General features: G+C 37.3%; 1 long non-coding RNA gene across 1 annotated transcript; it reads left to right on the top strand.

Annotated features, from left to right (window-relative positions):
• The first annotated feature begins 3,575 nt into the window (after positions 1-3,575).
• On the top strand, positions 3,576-17,615 carry LOC108276629 (uncharacterized). The gene is made up of 3 exons (XR_001814949.3): positions 3,576-3,688; positions 15,342-15,508; positions 16,550-17,615. It is a non-coding gene; the product is annotated as an uncharacterized LOC108276629 (long non-coding RNA).
• The last annotated feature ends 808 nt before the right edge of the window (positions 17,616-18,423 follow it).

Below are 18,423 nucleotides of genomic sequence, written 5' to 3'. Positions count from 1 at the left end.
CAGGTAAGCAATGCACAGACAACCGGCCATCCACATGATGTAAAATTAAATGTGATTCATCAGACCAGGCCACCATCTTCTGTTGTTTTGTGGTCCAGTTCTAATGCTCACGTGCCCATTGTAGGTGCTTTCGGAGATGAACAGGGGTCAGCATGGGCACTCTGACCAGTCTGTGGCTATGCAGGTCCACACGCACCAAGCATGTGTTCTAACGCCTTTCTATCATAGCCAACATTATCTTTTTCAGCAGTTTGTGCTATAGTAGCTCTTCTGTGGGATCAGACCAGGTGAGCTAGCCTTCGGTCTCAATGCACATCAATGAGTCGTCAATGACCCTGTCGCCAGTTCACCAGTTGACCTTCCTTGGACCACGTTTGGTAGGTACTAACCACTGCATACCAGGAACACGCAACAAAGATCCGACTTTTTTTGGAGATACACTGACCCAGTCATCTAGCCATTACAATTTGGCCCTTGTCAAAGTCCCTTATGATCCTTGTTCAATTCAATTCAATTTTATTTGTATAGCGCTTTTTACAATAGACATTGTCTCAAAGCAGCTTTACAGAAATATCAACATGGTATACAGATATTAAAGGTGCGAATTTATCCCAACTGTGATTATTTCTTCCTGTTTTAAGAGGAAGAAACCTTGAGAGGAACCCGACTCAGAAGGGAACCCATCCTCATCTGGGTAACAACAGATATTGTGAAAAAGTTCATTATGGATTTATATGAAGTCTGTATGGCGTTAAGAGCAGCCGTAGTCCCAGCAGTCTGGAATTAAAGAAGATTTGAGCTCCATCCAGAGGCAGAAAGGATCTGGATCTCTAGTATCTCCATAAATTCGTGTGGGGCTCGGCGAAAGGACAGAGGGAGAAAAAAGATAATTATGACTGCGAAGTAGTAGAACAGAATCTAGTCAGGGTAGGCTTGAGTAAACAAATATGTTTTAAGCTTAGACTTAAACACTGAGACTGTGTCTGAGTCCCGAACACTAATAGGAAGACTGTTCCATAACTGTGGGGCTCTATAAGAGAAAGCTCTTCCCCCTGCTGTAGCCTTCACTATTCGAGGTACCGTCAGATAGCCTGCATCTTTTGATCTAAGTAGGCATGGCGGATCATATAAAACCAAAAGGTCGCTTAGATATTGTGGCGCGAGACCATTTAGTGCTTTATAGGTTAATAAAAGTATTTTATAATTAATGCGAGATTTTACTGGGAGCCAATGCAGTATTGATAATATCGGTGTGATATGGTCATATCTTCTAGTTCTAGTTAGGACTCTAGCAGCTGCATTCTGGACTAATTGGAGCTTATTTATATTCCTACTGGAACATCCAGACAGTATGGCATTACAGTAATCTAATCTAGAGGTGATGAATGCATGAACTAGTATTTCCGCATCATGTAGTGACAATATGTTTCTTATTTTAGAAATATTTCTGAGATGAAAGAAGGCTATCCTAGTAATATTATCTACATGAGCATCAAATGATAGGCTGGAGTCAATAATCACTCCAAGGTCTTTAACTGCTGCACATGATGAAACAGAAAGACCATCCAGAGTAACCATGTGATCAGAAAGAATACTTCTAGCTACACGTGGGCTTAATAAAAGTATTTCTGTTTTATCAGAATTAAGTAGAAGGAAGTTAATTAACATCCAATGTCTAATGTCCTTTACACAATCCTCAACTTTACTAAGCTTCTGTCTGTCCTCTGGCTTCGCTGAAACATACAACTGTGTATCATCAGCATAACAGTGGAAGCTAATTCCATGTTTACGAATAATTTGACCTAGGGGTAGCATATATAAAGTAAAGAGCAGTGGGCCTAAAACAGAACCCTGTGGAACTCCAAAAGTAACCTCAGTACACATGGAGAATTCACCATTTACATCTACGAACTGATAACGATCGGTCAGATAAGACCTGAGCCAGGAGAGGACTGTTCCCTTAATACCAACAACATTTTCTAATCTATCAAGTAGAATAGTGTGATCTATAGTATCAAAAGCTGCACTAAGGTCGAGTAACACAAGCAGCGAGACACAACCCTGATCGTAAGTCAGTAGAAGGTCATTTACTACTTTAACTAACGCTGTCTCTGTGCTATGATGAGGTCTAAATCCTGACTGATACATTTCATGAATGTTATTCCTATCTAATTACGAGCATAGCTGCTTTGCTACAACCTTTTCTAAAATCTTAGAGATGAAGGGGAGATTTGATATTGGTCTATAGTTGGACAATTGAGACGGGTCAAGATCAGGTTTTTTAATCAAGGGTTTAATAACTGCTAATTTAAGTGATTTAGGTACATAGCCAGTGCTTAGGGAAGAATTGATTATATTTAGAAGTGGTTCAATTACTCCTGGACCAATCTGTTTAAACAAACAGGTACTTATGCTTGTCCTTTTTTTCTGATTCCAACACATCAAGTTCGAGAACTGACTGTTCACTTGCTGTCTAATATACCCCTTGACAGGTGCCACTGCAACGAGATAATCAGTGTTATTCACTTCACCTGTAAGTAGTTTTAATGTTATGGCTGATAGGTGTATAAAATGAACTTATAAGTACTGGACTATCTAGTAAAATATTCTGCTTTGCTAGTTGATAGAGCATTCATCAAATCGTCGACTTGAATGTTAAATATAGAGCTGAGAAGCTGGGAAAGGTAATTTGTAATCTGGTTCGGGAAGTGCAGTGTGTGCTGCTCCCTCAATCATCCCACGTTTCGGAGGAGAAGGGGCCGCCTGTCTGCCCTCACAGTACTCTTACGTTATTGGGTTTCCCCTCAGTCATTAGCCAGAAATGGGCATTGAGATTCACACTACCGGTTTACAGGTTTTACGCACAAATGGTGCATTCCCCCCACCCTCTTCCGAGACGCCTGCCACTAAATAAGTAAAGGAGAAAACGTGTCAGCTGCAGGTTCTTTTTGAGAGCTGACCCTTTCTCAATTATATGACAGTGTGAACAGCTCGGGTTTTGCTGAAATATTGATCGTAATCACAATGTTATAGGGAAATATCCTACGAGAACAGTTCATTCCATTAGCGGAATTAATTAATTAATGCCATTAGTACCAATCAGATTACTTTAGAGAGATAATATGGTAGATTAAATTATTATTTAAGTTATTTAAGATTTATAGATTTATATATTATAGTTATAGATTTTTATAAATTTATATTAAATTTTTTTTTTTTACTAATTATACGTCATTATTTTCTGACAGTTACACCTTAATTATCACGACCGTTTCATTTTATTTGTGCATACGAATGAAATTCATTACTTTTATATGGGAAACTTCGAAAATAGGACCGAAAATAGTGATGCGGAAAAGCGTATTTAGTACCTGTCCATGTTTTATTTATGCCACATTATAGCAGAGCATAAAGCACACATTTTGGCACATGCCAAAACCAGTATCCGCTTAACGGTCTGAGTCTGGCCCGCTTTATAGACATCAGCGCAGCATTAATGACGTGGTGCGAATACGCACTTGTGTAGGTGCTGCTTTTTAGTGAATGAGTCCTCCTCCCCTCTCCGGTTACTAGTACTATAAGGTCTCTATAAAAAGCGCACAGTAGATGGCAAGATCGTACAAGAGCCGCTAGTTTCCACGAGGAAAAGGAGACGAGGGTGGACAGTGGCCCATATGGAGACATTTAGGTAAGACATGCTGCACTTCATCATGCACAGCCTCATGACCAAGCAAAATGCTACTGACGGGCAAATAAAGAACGAAGGAAAACAAGGAGCCGGAATCGCTCATAATTTTTTTTTTATATACATTTTTACAAGATTCTTAGTATTCGAGGTAAGGATAATTTTACCTTCTGATTTTATATGGAGTGGATGCCTTAGACATGAAAACTGTAGAATATAAAACAAGGTGTTAGCACCGATATTTTAATGACCTTTTCCAAATTAAAAATAATAAACTGAACGTACACAGTAATTTAATGTAAAACATATATTTTTTTATGAGCATGTCTTAGGAGCTTTACGGCCTATTGAGGATGACTTGAAAGATACTGCAGTGTGAGTCACTTTTCTCGCACGTGGGCAGCATGTAGTCTGTAAAGAGTAAAGGAAATAGGCAGATGGAATCCAGTGCACTTCACATCAGCTAGTTCAGCTATTTTTTTCCTGAATGTTTAAAAACAAAAGGGTTAAAAATAAATAAATAAATTTTAAAAAGCAGAAATATGAGCTTGTTAAACTGCAATGATTCTATTTTGTGTGTCAAGATATGAACCTTGCAAATGATGTGATTTTTTTTTCTAGACTGCCTACCAAATCTCTTTCTAATTGTTAAATTGTGCACAATGATGTTCATTAATTTTATATGACTAGCCACTTGTCATTTATGACACAGATTTCACTTTTTCCGGTTGTTCACGGAGTTTTTATTATTATTACTATTATTAGCCTATTATTATTATTATTATTATTATTATTATTATTATTATTATTATTATTACACCCAAAATCTTCTTCCCCTACATTATCTTAAATGTAAGAGTTTCCTGCCTATCACTTCCGTTTTCCTTTTCATTATGAAAGCTCAGTGACGTCTCCTTGGCGTTGAAGTCGATTTTGCGTCACTCTTGCGCACTTTGCAGATGATTCGCAGACACCTACTGTAAGCTTTTAAAGAGACAGCGCGGGCTTGGCACACTACACACACGCATGCGCGCGCACGCGCACACACACGTGCACGTGAACAGACTGGACTGACTGCGGTATAGCCCTTTTTTCTTTATCCATGTCTAATGTTCCTAAATAGTAGGCAAATCATAAAGTCAAATCAAATAAATTCTTGAAAAATATATTAACAGTCTAAAATAACGAGCAGACCTCAGACAGTACGAATAAATAACATAAAAGATGAAGTGGTGACTCTAGCATCCGTAAAATGATGTTTTTTGTTGTTATTTTTTTGCGGGTAAAAGTCTTAATTTTGATCGAACTGCCTACATCCTCAGTGAAAGCTTGTGGAACTACGACAAATCAACTACATAGATTACACTATGTTTGTGGTGTGTTTGCATTTTTTCCCATTTCAGTAGAAAAAGGAAGGATATGTGTTTCAGCACCATGGACAGTAGTATTGTATGCTATTCTCTACCATCGCAGCACGTGGGTCATAGTTAAAAATCGAACAATCATCCATCTATAACTTTCTCTACCAGTTAAGATGACTATAACTTTATTATACTTTTTGAGAAACTGGTCTATGGTGAAAAATAGCCCTTGAGCAGTGTTTGTTGGATTAGGGTTGGAATTGAAATCTGTTATGAGACAGCTTTTCAGGAACAAGCAATCGCTGCGCCAGAACAAATGATCATGAAACACGGTAGCACATGAACACAGAGCATGAGACTTAATATAAGAAATAAAATGTTATAACTTAATAATTCTGCTTTGAAACCCTTTAAGCTTCCCGTCATCTGGGAAACACTGAGAACACGTTGTACCAGGCACTGACGTGATGGTATGGTAATCGTTTACGCATCTCAAATAATTTTATGCTACGTTCAAGTAATCATCAGTTGTAATCATCCCAAATAACCTACCGGAGTTATTTGAAATGTTCTCTAACTTGCTTTTAACGGAATGACAGTTTCTTATTGTTTGAACAATGCCAGATGAGCAAAAGTTCATCCAAGTAGCCTTCCTCCTCTCTCTATCAGTAAATTAATTCCTCTCAGGTTGGTCTTTGTCTTTTCTAGCCGAGAGCCTTTGCAGTGTGAGCCAGCGCATCATGACCTTGGCTCTAGACTGCTTACTGCTTATAGAGTCTAACAGCACAGTAACAGTCTACAGTCATGGCTACTGAAGTCTGGTTATAGCTCCCTCTCTCTCTCTCTCTCTCTCTCTCTCTCTCTCTCTCTCTCTCTCTCTCTCTTCAAGGAATGTATGTTTGATTTGAACGTATAATGACTCGGACGTCAGTCCGTGTAGGCTACTACAACAAGATTGTACCTAATTGTACAACAACAACAACAACAACAATAATAATAATAATAATAATAATAATAATAATAACATTTTATAGGCAGTGACCAAGATCTCACTGCTACGTCGCATTCATCCAGACTTAAGTACTTCATATTGAAGCGACAAAGCATATTAAATTAAATATACATTCAAATTGGTCAATAATATCTTAAAATAATTACACGAAGATCAAAGAGAGGACAGCATGCACGTACTCTGATGCGATGCCAACCGGAAGTGTGTTAAAGGGATCGTATTGGGGAGTCCTGGCCTACGCAACATTGGCGTTGCATCCAATCGGCCAATGGGAGTACGACGTTCCCAGTTACTATGCCAACTGTCGCTCCTCCCTATCTCTGCTGTCTCCATGGTGACCGTGGCTTTAGATTGTTACTGTGGCAACAGCGCGTGGTAACAGTCTACAGCCATGGTCGCCAAGGGCCAGGCGGAACATCTACAGCTGAGAACAATAGCTGAAAATTGTATGTATATGTGTGTAATTATATGGGAGTCAACGGCTATACTTAATTTCTACAATCCGAGACCATAAAAGCGTTACATTTATTAAATTTATTCCAGTTTGTATCGAACCGAACCAACTGGCCGCAAAAGTAGGTCAAAGTCTCAGTTATTTCTTCTCACTCCTTTCCTCCACAGCGGAAGAAAAGTCGTGCCAGTGATCTAAACCAATTGACCAATACATAATTTCTTCTTTCTCCTTAGATTAGGCGATAATGCACTCACATATAAACTCTATCGCCAAAACATGAAGGGTATGTTCAGAACTGTATAGGTTTTAGAAATGTGCATGTGGATAATTAGGTCTATAAAGACAGGTATACACTATAGAAACGCTAAAAATATATCTCCATCGACATTCAATATTAGCATTTTAAATGCGTTTAGCATAGACTATTGGTCCTTGTTTATCAAACACAGTATGAGATGATCTATCCATCCATAACATTACACTATATTTCCATATAGTGTAAATTGAAACATCTGCTTTTAATCTTAATCCTAATCTTATACTCCACTAGAGGTGACATAATGAACGATAATACAGTACTATTCCATAGGACAGAAAGTAGGAGGACAATTTTTTTTTAAATCAATGACTAAAAAACAAACAACTACAAAACACACACGCACACAAGTGGAAACACCACAAATATGTTATTGTATATTGTAAATAATTTTAAAACCCCCCATATTTTTTGGGTAAGTCCCACGCTTACCTTACCCACATTTATAGGGAGTGATCAAACGCAGCAGGAACTAATTTCTCAGTTGTTGTAGTGTTGCGCCCTCTAGAGGTCAAATAATATAACGGATGGTTTGGATGAAAAGGTAGTGATTAGCTTAATATTTATGGAGATAAAGACCAAAGGTATCCGTGTTGTAATCTCTTTAACTGCTATTTGACTGTATTCCATGCTTTTACTATGTTATCGCTGGGCTTCAACCCTTACAATACTTATAACTAGCCCCATATAGGTTTTTGGTAATAATAATAATAATAATAATAATAATAATAATAATAATAATAATTTTTAAAAAATGCGTGCACAGTGCTTACAGTGAATATTTAACGGATTTGTTACATCTGTGTTAGAAAAAATAAAGTCACTCAGTATACAATGACTTTGCTGATTCATTAATATTTTACAGCAAAATGTTTTTAATTCTTTGTGTATTTAAATGAATTACTATAAAACAGAGAAAAGTCTACTGTCACTGAAAAGAAGGGTTCTCTGCCTTACACTATAAGAGGCCGTGTGCTGATGCTGCAGTTACAGCACATAAACTCTTACTGTTCATGGCAGGAAGCAGAAGGGGGACACAAACATAGAACACACCAATAATGGATTTGTAATTATTCTCTGGTACTTCTAGTACATCTCCTCCTGCTCCTCCTCCTCCTATTACTACTATTCATAACAACAATAAATACATGAAAAATTCTGTAACATACAGTGTTGCCATATATACTGTATATATATAAATTATATATGGCCAAAAGTATGTGGACACCAGACCATCACACCCATATGTGAGCATTCCCAAAACTATTGCCACAAAGTTGGAAGCGCATAATTGTCTAGAATGTCTCTGTATGATGTAGCATTAATATTTCCCTTTGCTGGAACTATGGGGCCTATACAAACTTGTTCCAGTTTGAGAATGCCCCTGTGCACAAAATGATGTTTGCAAGGTAGGTCTGGAAGAATTTGAGTGGCCTGACCAGAGCCCTGACCACAACCCCACTAAACACCTTTGGATTGAATTGAAATGCTGACTACGTGCCTGACCTCACTAATGCTCTTTTAGCTGAAAGGGCAAATCCCCACAGCCATATTCCACAATTTAGTGGAACGTCTTCTCAGAAGAGTGGAGGTGATTATAACATCAAAGGGTGATTAAATCTTAAATTAGATGTTCAAGCACATGGGTGAGATTGGTCAAGTGTCCACATACTTTTAGCTAAATAGTGTATAATAGAGCAAGGAAAATGTCATTTAAAATACAGACTAATGTAACTAGTAGATGTGGCTTGAAGTACTGAACCTAGAAGGAAAAGTACTGAAATTGCACATTCTCCCCCAATAAGAGAAGACTCTTCCAATGCAAAAAAAAATTGGGATGAGTGAATAGAATAGATTGAATGAAAGCATGTTCAGTAAAGAATCCCTCTCCTTGTGGTGAGTCGGATGCTTTGCGGGGCTAGTAAAGACCAAATACTTTCTAGTTCTTAATGACTGCATGAAGTAGAGGGTGAGAGTAGGAGTGAGAGAGGCAGAGAGAAGAAGAAAAACATAGAATGAGATTAATTTACAAATGTGGCATATAAGCAAAAAAAATGTGCTTAAATAATAAGGGAGGGAGGTACATGTGATAGCCATCTCCAATAAGTACACACTGTCCACATAAAGGGAAAAGCAGCATGAGCACAAGCATGTGTGCACATTCATGAATGAATGTTTACAGCGGTGTCTGAAAGTTTGTGAAACCTTTAGAATTTTCTATATATCTGCATAAATATGATCGAAAACATAATCAGATTTTCACACAAGTCCTAAAAGTAGACAAAGAGAACACAAACAAATGAAATAAAAATTTGATAATTGGTCATTTGTTTATTGAGGAAAATGATTCAATATTACATGTGAGTGGCGAAAGTATGTGAACCTCTAGTATTAGCAGTTAATTTGAAGGTGAAATTAGAGTCAGGTGTTTTCAATTAATGAGATGAAAATCAGGTGTGAGTAAACACCCTGTTTTATTCAAAGATCTATCAAAGTCTGATCTGGTTTGTGAAAATGTATCATGGCATGAATAAAGGAGGTTTTTGAGGACCTCAGAAAAATAATTAGTGATGTTTACAAAACCATCTCTAAAGATTTTGAACTCCACCAAATCTACAGTCAGACAGATTGTGTACAAACTGAGGAACTTAAAGGCCATTGTTACCCTCCTGAGGCAAACCAACCAAAGTCAAGACCTGTAACAGTCCACAAAGACAAAAAGGAACCCAGGGTAACTTCTAAGCAAATAAAGGCCTGTTTTACATTGGCTAATGTTAATGTTCATGTATCCACCATCAGGAGAACACTGAACAATACATGGCAGGGTTCCAAGAAGAAAACCACTGCTCTCCAAAAAGATCATTGCTGTCTGTCTGCAGTTTGCTAAAAAAAAAAAAAAGTAATAATAAATAAAAAAACAAAAAAAACAAACAAAAAAACAAAAAAGCACATAGACAAGCCAGAAAAACGAATGAAAAATGTGTTGTGGATAGATGAGACCAAAATAAAACTTAAAATTCTGAATTATATCAGCAAATTCTGAAGGAAAATGTCAGGACCTCTGTCCATGATCTGAATCTCAAGAGAAAGTGGGTCATGCACCAAGACAACGACCCTTAGCACAAGCTGTTCTACCAAAGTACGGTTAAAGAAGAATAAAGTTAACGTTTTGGAATGACCAAGTCAAAGTCCTGACTATAATCCAAAAAAAGTGTTGTAGAAGGACCTGAAACCAGCAGTTCATTTGAGGTATAACATTATTGTCTTAGATTTTCACACGAGACCCAAAAGTAGATAAGGAGAACCAAATTAAACAAATGAGACAAAAATATTATACTTGGTCATGAGGACCAAGTGAGGTCATGTGAGAGGCAAAAGTATGTGAACCTTTGCTTTCAGTATCTGGTATGACCCATTTGTGCAGCAATAACTGCAACTAAACATTGGCTTGGAGAAATTTTAACCCATTCCTCAGTATTAAACAACTACAACTCTGGGATGTTGGTGGGTTTCCTTACATGAACTGCTTGCTTTGGGTCCTTCCACAACATTTCTATTGGATTAAGGTTTTGTAACCTTTTTCAGCCTGATGAGCATCAAAAACTCTTTCTGTGGGCCTCAGAAATCTCCTTTGTTCATGCCATGATACACCTGCATAACCATATTGTGAGGATCAGCCTCTTCACAACACGATACCAGTTATTTAAATAAAACAGGGCACTCACTCACACCTGATTGTCATCCCATTGACTGAAAACTCCTGAGTCTAATTTAACCTTCAGATTAACTGCTAATCCTAGAGGTTCACATCTTTTTGCCACTCACAGATACAGTGGCAAGAAAAAATTTGTGAACCTTTTGGAATTTCATGGTTTTCTGAATAAATTTGTCATAAATGTGATCTGAACTTCATCTAAGTCAAGTGTATTGACAAATATAATGTGCCTAAAATAATAATAACACAAAAAAAATTCTGATCCCTCATGTCTTTATTGAACACACTCATTCAACATTCATAATGGCAGTGGAAAAAGTAAGTGAGCCCTTACAATTAATAACTGGCTGACCCCACCTTGGCAGCAATAACCTCAACCATGCAATTCCTGTAGCTGTGGATCAGACCTGCACATCGTTCAGGAGGAATTTTTGCCCATTCTTCCTGGCAGAACTGCTTTAGCTCTGTGATATTATTTGGACGTGTATGGCTCTCTTCATGTCATTCCATAGCATCTCTATTGGGTTGAGGTCTGGGCTCTGACTTGGCCACTCCAAAAGGTGGATTTTGTTTTTCTGAAGCCATTTTGTTGTTGACTTGCTCTGGTGTTTTGGGTCGTTGTCCTGTCGCATCACCCAACTTCTGCACAGTTTCAGTTGACATACAGACATTCTTACATTATCCTGAAGAATTGTCTGATATACTTGGGAATTCATCCCCTCAATGATTGCAAGCTGGCCAGGCCCTGAGCAGGCCCAAATCATGATGTTTCCTCCACCATACTTTATGGTTGGGATGATGTTTTCATGATGATATGCTATGCCCTTTCTACGCCAGATGTAGTGCTGTGTGGTTTTTACAAAAAGTTGAATCTTAGTTTCATCAGTCCACAAAACCTTTTGCCAATACCTCTGTGGAGTGTCAATGTGCTCTTTTGCAAACTTCAGGCATGCAGCAATGTTCTTTTTAGTAAGCAGTGGCTTCCTTCGTGGTGTCCTGCTGTAGATACCCTGCTTGTTAAATGTTTTACGTATTGTAGACTCATGAACAGAGATGTTAGCCAGTTCCAATGATGCCTTCAAATCTTTGGCTGTCATTCAGGGTTGTTTCTTTACCTCATTGATGAATCTTCGTTGTGCTCTTGGTGTCATTTTGACTGAGCGCCCACTTCTTGGTAGAGTAGCAACAGTCCCAAAGTGCCTCCATTTGTAGAATGTTTGCCTAACTGTAGACTGGAGAATTTCTAAAGTCTTTGAAATCACTTTGTTACCCTTGCCAGCTTTATGTAAATCAACAATTCTTGATCGTAGATCCTCTGAAAGCGCTTTTTGGTGAGGCATGGCTCACATAAGCATGTGCTTCTTGTGCAGAGCAAACTCCAAAAGTTTGAGGGGTTTTTATCAGTCAAAGTCCACACCTCCAAACTCATTTTCTTAACGAGACTCCAATGAGCTTTTTTGAGGTCATTAACTCAAGGGTTCACATACTTTTTTTATACAAGCACTATGAGTTTTTTTGGTTGTTCTCAATGAGGGATCATGACATGACCATGACCATGACATGAGGGATCAGAATTTTTTTTGTGCTATTATTTTAGACACATTATATTCGCCAGTACCCTTGACTTAGATGAAGCTCAGATCACATTTTATGACCAATTTATTCAGAAAACCATGAAATTCCAAAAGGTTCACATACTTTTTCTTGCCACTGTATGTAATATTGGATTGTTTTCATCAATAAGTGAATAACCAAGTATAATATTTTTGTCTCATTTGTTTAATTGGGTTGTCTTTGTTTACTTTTAGGACTTGATTTTCAGTGAACATCTGATGATGATTTAGGTCATATATATGATATTTAGAAAATTTAGAAAACTTTCAAGCACTACTGTACCTCCCTCTCTCTCAAAGTGTAGTCTCACCATTGAACTTAACAAAAACCATTTGAAAAGTAATTGTAATAAAGCTCAGTGTTTTTTTGTATATAAATGGTGAAATTCATACAGTTGCAGATAAAGAATCATAAAAAAAAGCCTAATAATGCTAGACTTTACTCTAATAGTACTTTAGATTTTATGCCTACCGATATGGGATCTGAGTCCTTTTTTGACACTACAGAAAGATTCAATCATGACATAACATATAGGAGGTAGATGGTAGATATTAAATTTTATGCGGAGACTGATGCCACCTTTACTTTCATCGCTAATGGTATAATGTGTCCTGTGGATTATCAAATCCATACTCATTGTAACAAACAGAGACATCCTCTTAGTATATCACTGACCTCATCAAATGACCCAAGCCCTTGTGTTGAGTATCTCACCTCTAGTTATACCTTTTGGAGTAGATTTCTATGTGCTTTTTTCCTACTTGTGGTGTCATGGTTAGCCTTGATAAAATTTGTATGTTATATCATAAAGTTGACAAATTGTCTAATGGTTCTGCATAAGCCTTAGGACTTATATCAACCACATTACAATCACATTGGATGATAATTTAGCAAAACCGGGTCACATTAGAACATGTCCTCGCACAACAAGGGTACTTGTGCAGTGGTAGGCCCTGAATGCTGTACAGATTTGTTCAACCCTACCATAAATTTGATTCAGTACCTTAAAGATCTAGAGGAGTTGAGTGACCATGTTAAAATAAGTTAACAATGATAGGTTGGGTGCCTGGCTAGTCTTCTGGTGGCAGTATGGCAGAGAAATTCTATTGTGTATCATAGTATTCTTTGTCATCCTCCTGTTTACAGGCTCAGGCCATAGAAATTACAGTTATTTTGGCTACTTTTACAGTGGGGGAAATTGAGAAGTATTGAGCACGTCAACATTTTTTTCAGTAAATATATTTCCAGCGAGGTAATTCACATGAAATTTTCACTGTCACATCAGTATTAACTCAAGAAATCCACAAATATAAAGTAATCACAACATTAAAGTCCATAAATAAAGTTATGTGTAATAAAGAGGAATGACACAAGAACAAAGTAGCCTATTGAACAGACTAAGAAAAGCAGTTCTCCAAGGCAAAGAAGGCAAGGACCATCTGAAATCCGTAAGTAGTTAGAAAGTAATTATACCTCCGATCTGTGCAAATTAATATCAGCTCGGTTGGTAAATTAATAGTCTATAAAAAGGCTTCTCGTTAGCAAGGTGTCACACAGGAAACATCTCATGATGGGTAAAAGCAAAGAGCTCTCCCAAGACCTTTGCAACCTTACTGTTGCGAAACATATTGATGGAATCGGATACAGACATGTTTCAAAACCTCTGAATCTTCCAAAAAGCACCATTGGGGCCATTATCCGAAAGTAGAAGCGACATCACTCCGTCATCAACCGACCATGCACAGGAGCTCCTCGCAAAATTTCTGATCAGGGAGTCAGAAGAATAGTCAGAAAAGTAGCCCAAGTGTCAAGGACCACTCGGAGCTCCAGAAACACTTAGAGGCACGTAGCATTGTCACAGAGAAAACAATAGGGAATGCACTCCACCGCTATGGCGTCTATGCATGCTCACCACGCAAGACTCCATTGCTAAAGAAAAGGCATATCGAAGCTTGTTTATCGTTTGCTACAACTCATTTGGACAAGCCTATGAAATACTGGGAGAGTGTATTCTGGTTATACGAGAGCAAAATTGAATTTTTTAACTTTGTGCTGTCATACTACTCACCATGTTTGGAGAAGAAATGGCACTGCACATCACCCTAAAAACACTATACCAATAGTGAAGTTTGGAGGTGGAAGCATCATGGTGTGGGGCTGTTTTTCATCACATGGTACTGGCAGACTTCATATAATTGAAGGAACGATGAATGGAGCCATTTACCGGGAGATTCTTGAGAAGAGTCCACCAGGATGATGATGAGACGTGGGTGTACTATCCAGCAGGACAACGGTCCGAAGTATACAGCAAAGGAAACTCTCAATTGGTTTCAGAGAAAAATCAAGGTGTTAGAATGGCCCAGTCAATCACCTGACTTGAATCCAATTGAACAAGATTTAAAGACAACATGTTTAGAAAAATGGGCCAAAATCACACCTGAATACTACGGCCGATTAATTTCTTCATACAGGAAGTGTCTTGAAGCTGTAATTACAAACAAAGGCTTCTCCACTAAGTATTAAATAAATTTAGTTAGTGTGTTCAATGCTTTTTTCCTGTGTCTTTTCGTTTTATTACACATAACTTCATTTATGGACTCTAATGGTTGGATTTCTTTATACCTGTGGATTTCTTGAGTTAATACCAAAGTCTGGTGAAATTTTCATGTGCAAAAAAATCTTGACGCATTCAATACTTATTTCCCCCAGTGTATGTATAAAGCCTACATTTAATGTGACAATATTACTCTACTTCATGCTTGGTACAGGGGTAGAAGTGTAAGACCTATCCTTATTATTGGATATGTGGATATGTAAATGGATAATCACCTGGCCTTTTACTCAGTCCTGTTACCAGAACTCATGTCATTTAAAAATAATGTTTAAAAGCATGTCAACTAATTACTTTAGTTTCCCCTCAAGAAAGTATTTATTTTAAAGAAGGAGTTGTGACTAACAAATCACTACACATGTACAGAATTTTTTTTCCTCTAAAAAAGCAAAGCCATTTGGATAAACAATTGGATACATGATGGACCAAACATAATTGAAAAAAATAGTGGTTTAAATTTTATTTATGTCTTTTTTTGGGGAAAAAAAAACATTTTAGTAACATGAACATTGGGTAAAGGGAATGTGTGTGTGTGAGATTTCTATATTGAAGGGATGTGCTATGTGCTTGTAGTTTTTCACAGCAAAGAAGGTGGAAAGAGGGAGAGAGAGGGAGGGAGAGCCATAAAGAGGGGAGACAGAGAAGGTGGTGGGTGTGTCTCACTCCTTCCCCTGTAGTATGCCATGGGTGGGTGTTTCTAGCTACTGCATAGTATGGGTTCTCTCCATCATCTACAAAAGGTAAGAAAGACAAAAGACAAAAGTTGAGGATATTATCTAAGTCCTCAGATGTGCATTGATTACATAAGATCAATTAGAAAATATTCTTGCTTGTCTACGAAACATTAAACATTCAGTTGGAAAAACTACATCTAATTATGTTTTTTTTCTAGAATTGTGTTAAATCCATGAAAACAAACTTGCCTGACATTTTCTAAGAAGGCTTCTCTTTATAAAAGTAACAGGGCTGAAAGTAATAGGAGTTTTTAGCATAGAATTAGCAAAAATATGAAATATAGTCACATGGCATACATGCTAATAGCATAAGGAGACTGAGCACAGTGATTTACCAAAAATTTAGCATCTAGCATATAGCATCTAAGAAATAATTTAGGTAACAGGACTGTATGTTGAGATTGTCCTTCTCAATCATAATTACAATATTATGAATTATACAGAAAAGAAAACGAGAGAACTTACTTTTGGTCTTCCCATGGCCTACAGTAGATCCAGATGATACAACTTCCTGGTGAACATATGACTTGTGAAATGATCCAAATTTTTCAGAGGGACACAACTAAAATGTATATTTTAACTAAAATATTATGGATTTCTTATGGAAAAAAATATTTAAACCATAGATAAGAAATGGAGTCACACAACAATGCAAAAAAAAAAAATTAGATTAATGTGCAGGACACCTCGCTTAATAATATTTTAATAAATATCTATTTTTCAGTTAATTTTCATGCATATTTATACATAAATGTCCTGGCAATGGAAATGTCACCCATTCGGTGGAATGGCTCTTATAGAATTTTTTGAATAGTACCGAAAGTTTGAGCTTGCTTTTATGAAAGACTTTAGGGTCATCCAAAGTGAGGAATTGTGGGTTATTTTTCTGTTTTCCATAATTATGTGATAAATACATTATTATATCATTTAAAATGAATTCAATGTGATTTTTAATTACTCATGGTTTCATGATGTATACATTAACATTTTTCTGGGTCACAACGTCTATTGCCCTTGCTCATGTTTTATGTTTTACTCTTATTCTAGCCTTGGGATTATCTATACTGTCTGCAGGCATGCACACACTGGTATATAAAGTCGACTGTGTCCAGCTCTTGATTAGACTATAGAGTGCCCAGACTGTCTTTGTGCATACAATAAACCATCTCTTTGATTGCGCCCTGGCTCCTGGTCTCCTGATTCTTCAGTCATTTTACTTCTGGTAAAGCTGTAGTATTTTGATCATCCAGAAAACCTTTACAACAGAGCACAGAACCTTAACCATTGATCTACCACTGTCTAATAACAAACAAATGGTTACTTTTCAAATGTCCTAAAGTTATACATTAAGCAATAAAGAAGAATGATGATTTCCTTGGCTCCATCCTGATTTCTTCTGTTTTTGTGTACATCTCATCTACCACCCCAATTCTGAAAAAGTTGGGACAGTATGGAAAACAAACAAACAAAAAGAATAATTTGAAAATTCTATTCACCCTGTACTATATTGAAAACACATTATTAACACATTATCATATGTTTTACTTTGTGAATTTAATTTATTTTTGAAAATATACAGTCATTTCAAATCTCATGAAAGTCTCCAAAAAAGTTGGGACAGTCGACTGTTCCATAAAACTTAAGCGTTGACACTGAAGACACCAGCTGGTTAAGTTGAGCAAGCGGAATTTTCCCCCATTCATTCATGCATTTCTTCAGCTGCACAACTGTACATTGCCTTCGTTGCTTCATTTTGTGCTTCATAATGCGGCACACATTCTCAATCAGAGACAGGTCAGGACTGCAGGCAGGCCATGCTAGCACCCACATTCTGCTTATGCAACCATGTGCTTGTAATCCGGGCAGAATGTGGTTTGGCGTTGTCCTGCCTGAAAAGACAACGGCTGGATGGCAGTATATTTTGCTCCAAAATGTGTACATATCTTTCTGCATTAATGGTGGACAGTGTTGATGTTTAGCTTCTGCTTTGCATAAAGCCTTAACGTGCAACTGTGGATGCAGCAGCGGATGGTGTTGCCTGACAAAGGATTCCTGAGCCCTTGTCAGGATATCCATTACAGACTCATGACAGTTTTTAAGACAGTGACGTCTGAGGGATCACGTGCATTCAGAAGTGTTTTCGGCCTCACCCTTTATGCACCAAGATTTCCCGGACTCCTTGAATATTTTAAATTATATTGTGCACTGTAGAAGGTGAAATGCCCCAAATCCTACCAATTTGTCTTTAGGGATTGTTGGATTAATCACTGACGCATATGTTGACAGATGGGCAAGCCTCGACCTATCTTTGCTCTTGAAGGACTAGGCATTTTATGGAGGCTCCATATATACTATGATTAGATGATTGCCTCACCTGTTTCACACCACCTTCTTATTTCAACTTCGCTATTAGTCCTAAATTGCCCTGGTACCAACTTTTTTGGACTGTGCTGCATGCATCAATTTCAAAATAAACATTTATCTTCCAAAAAAAAACAACAACAACAAAAAAAACTTTGCAATTGATTAGGTAAAACATCAAATACCTTGTCTTTATATGTTTTTTGTTCAAGTCAAAGTTCATTTACAAATCACTCCTTTTGAAGTTTTAGATCTTCAAACAAAATAACAAAATAAAGGCAACCTGAGTAAACACACAATACAGTTACTTACTTATTTTTTATTGAAGCAAAAAAAAAAAAAAAAAAGTTATCCAATGGCAATCACGCATGTGAAAAACCACTTACCCCCTTAAACTTAAAATCTGGTTGTTCCACCTTTACCAGCAATAACTGCAACCAAACGTTTACGATAACTGGAAATCAGTCATTCACTTACTTGTAGGACTAGGATTTACTTATATGCTTTGGATCATTGTCTTGCTGCATAATCCAGTTGCACTTGAGTTTCAACTTACAGAC

This window comes from Ictalurus punctatus, chromosome 16 (assembly GCF_001660625.3).
Source record: "Ictalurus punctatus breed USDA103 chromosome 16, Coco_2.0, whole genome shotgun sequence".
NCBI classification, from domain to species: domain Eukaryota; kingdom Metazoa; phylum Chordata; class Actinopteri; order Siluriformes; family Ictaluridae; genus Ictalurus; species Ictalurus punctatus.
This window is presented reverse-complemented; position numbering and strand designations above follow the sequence as displayed.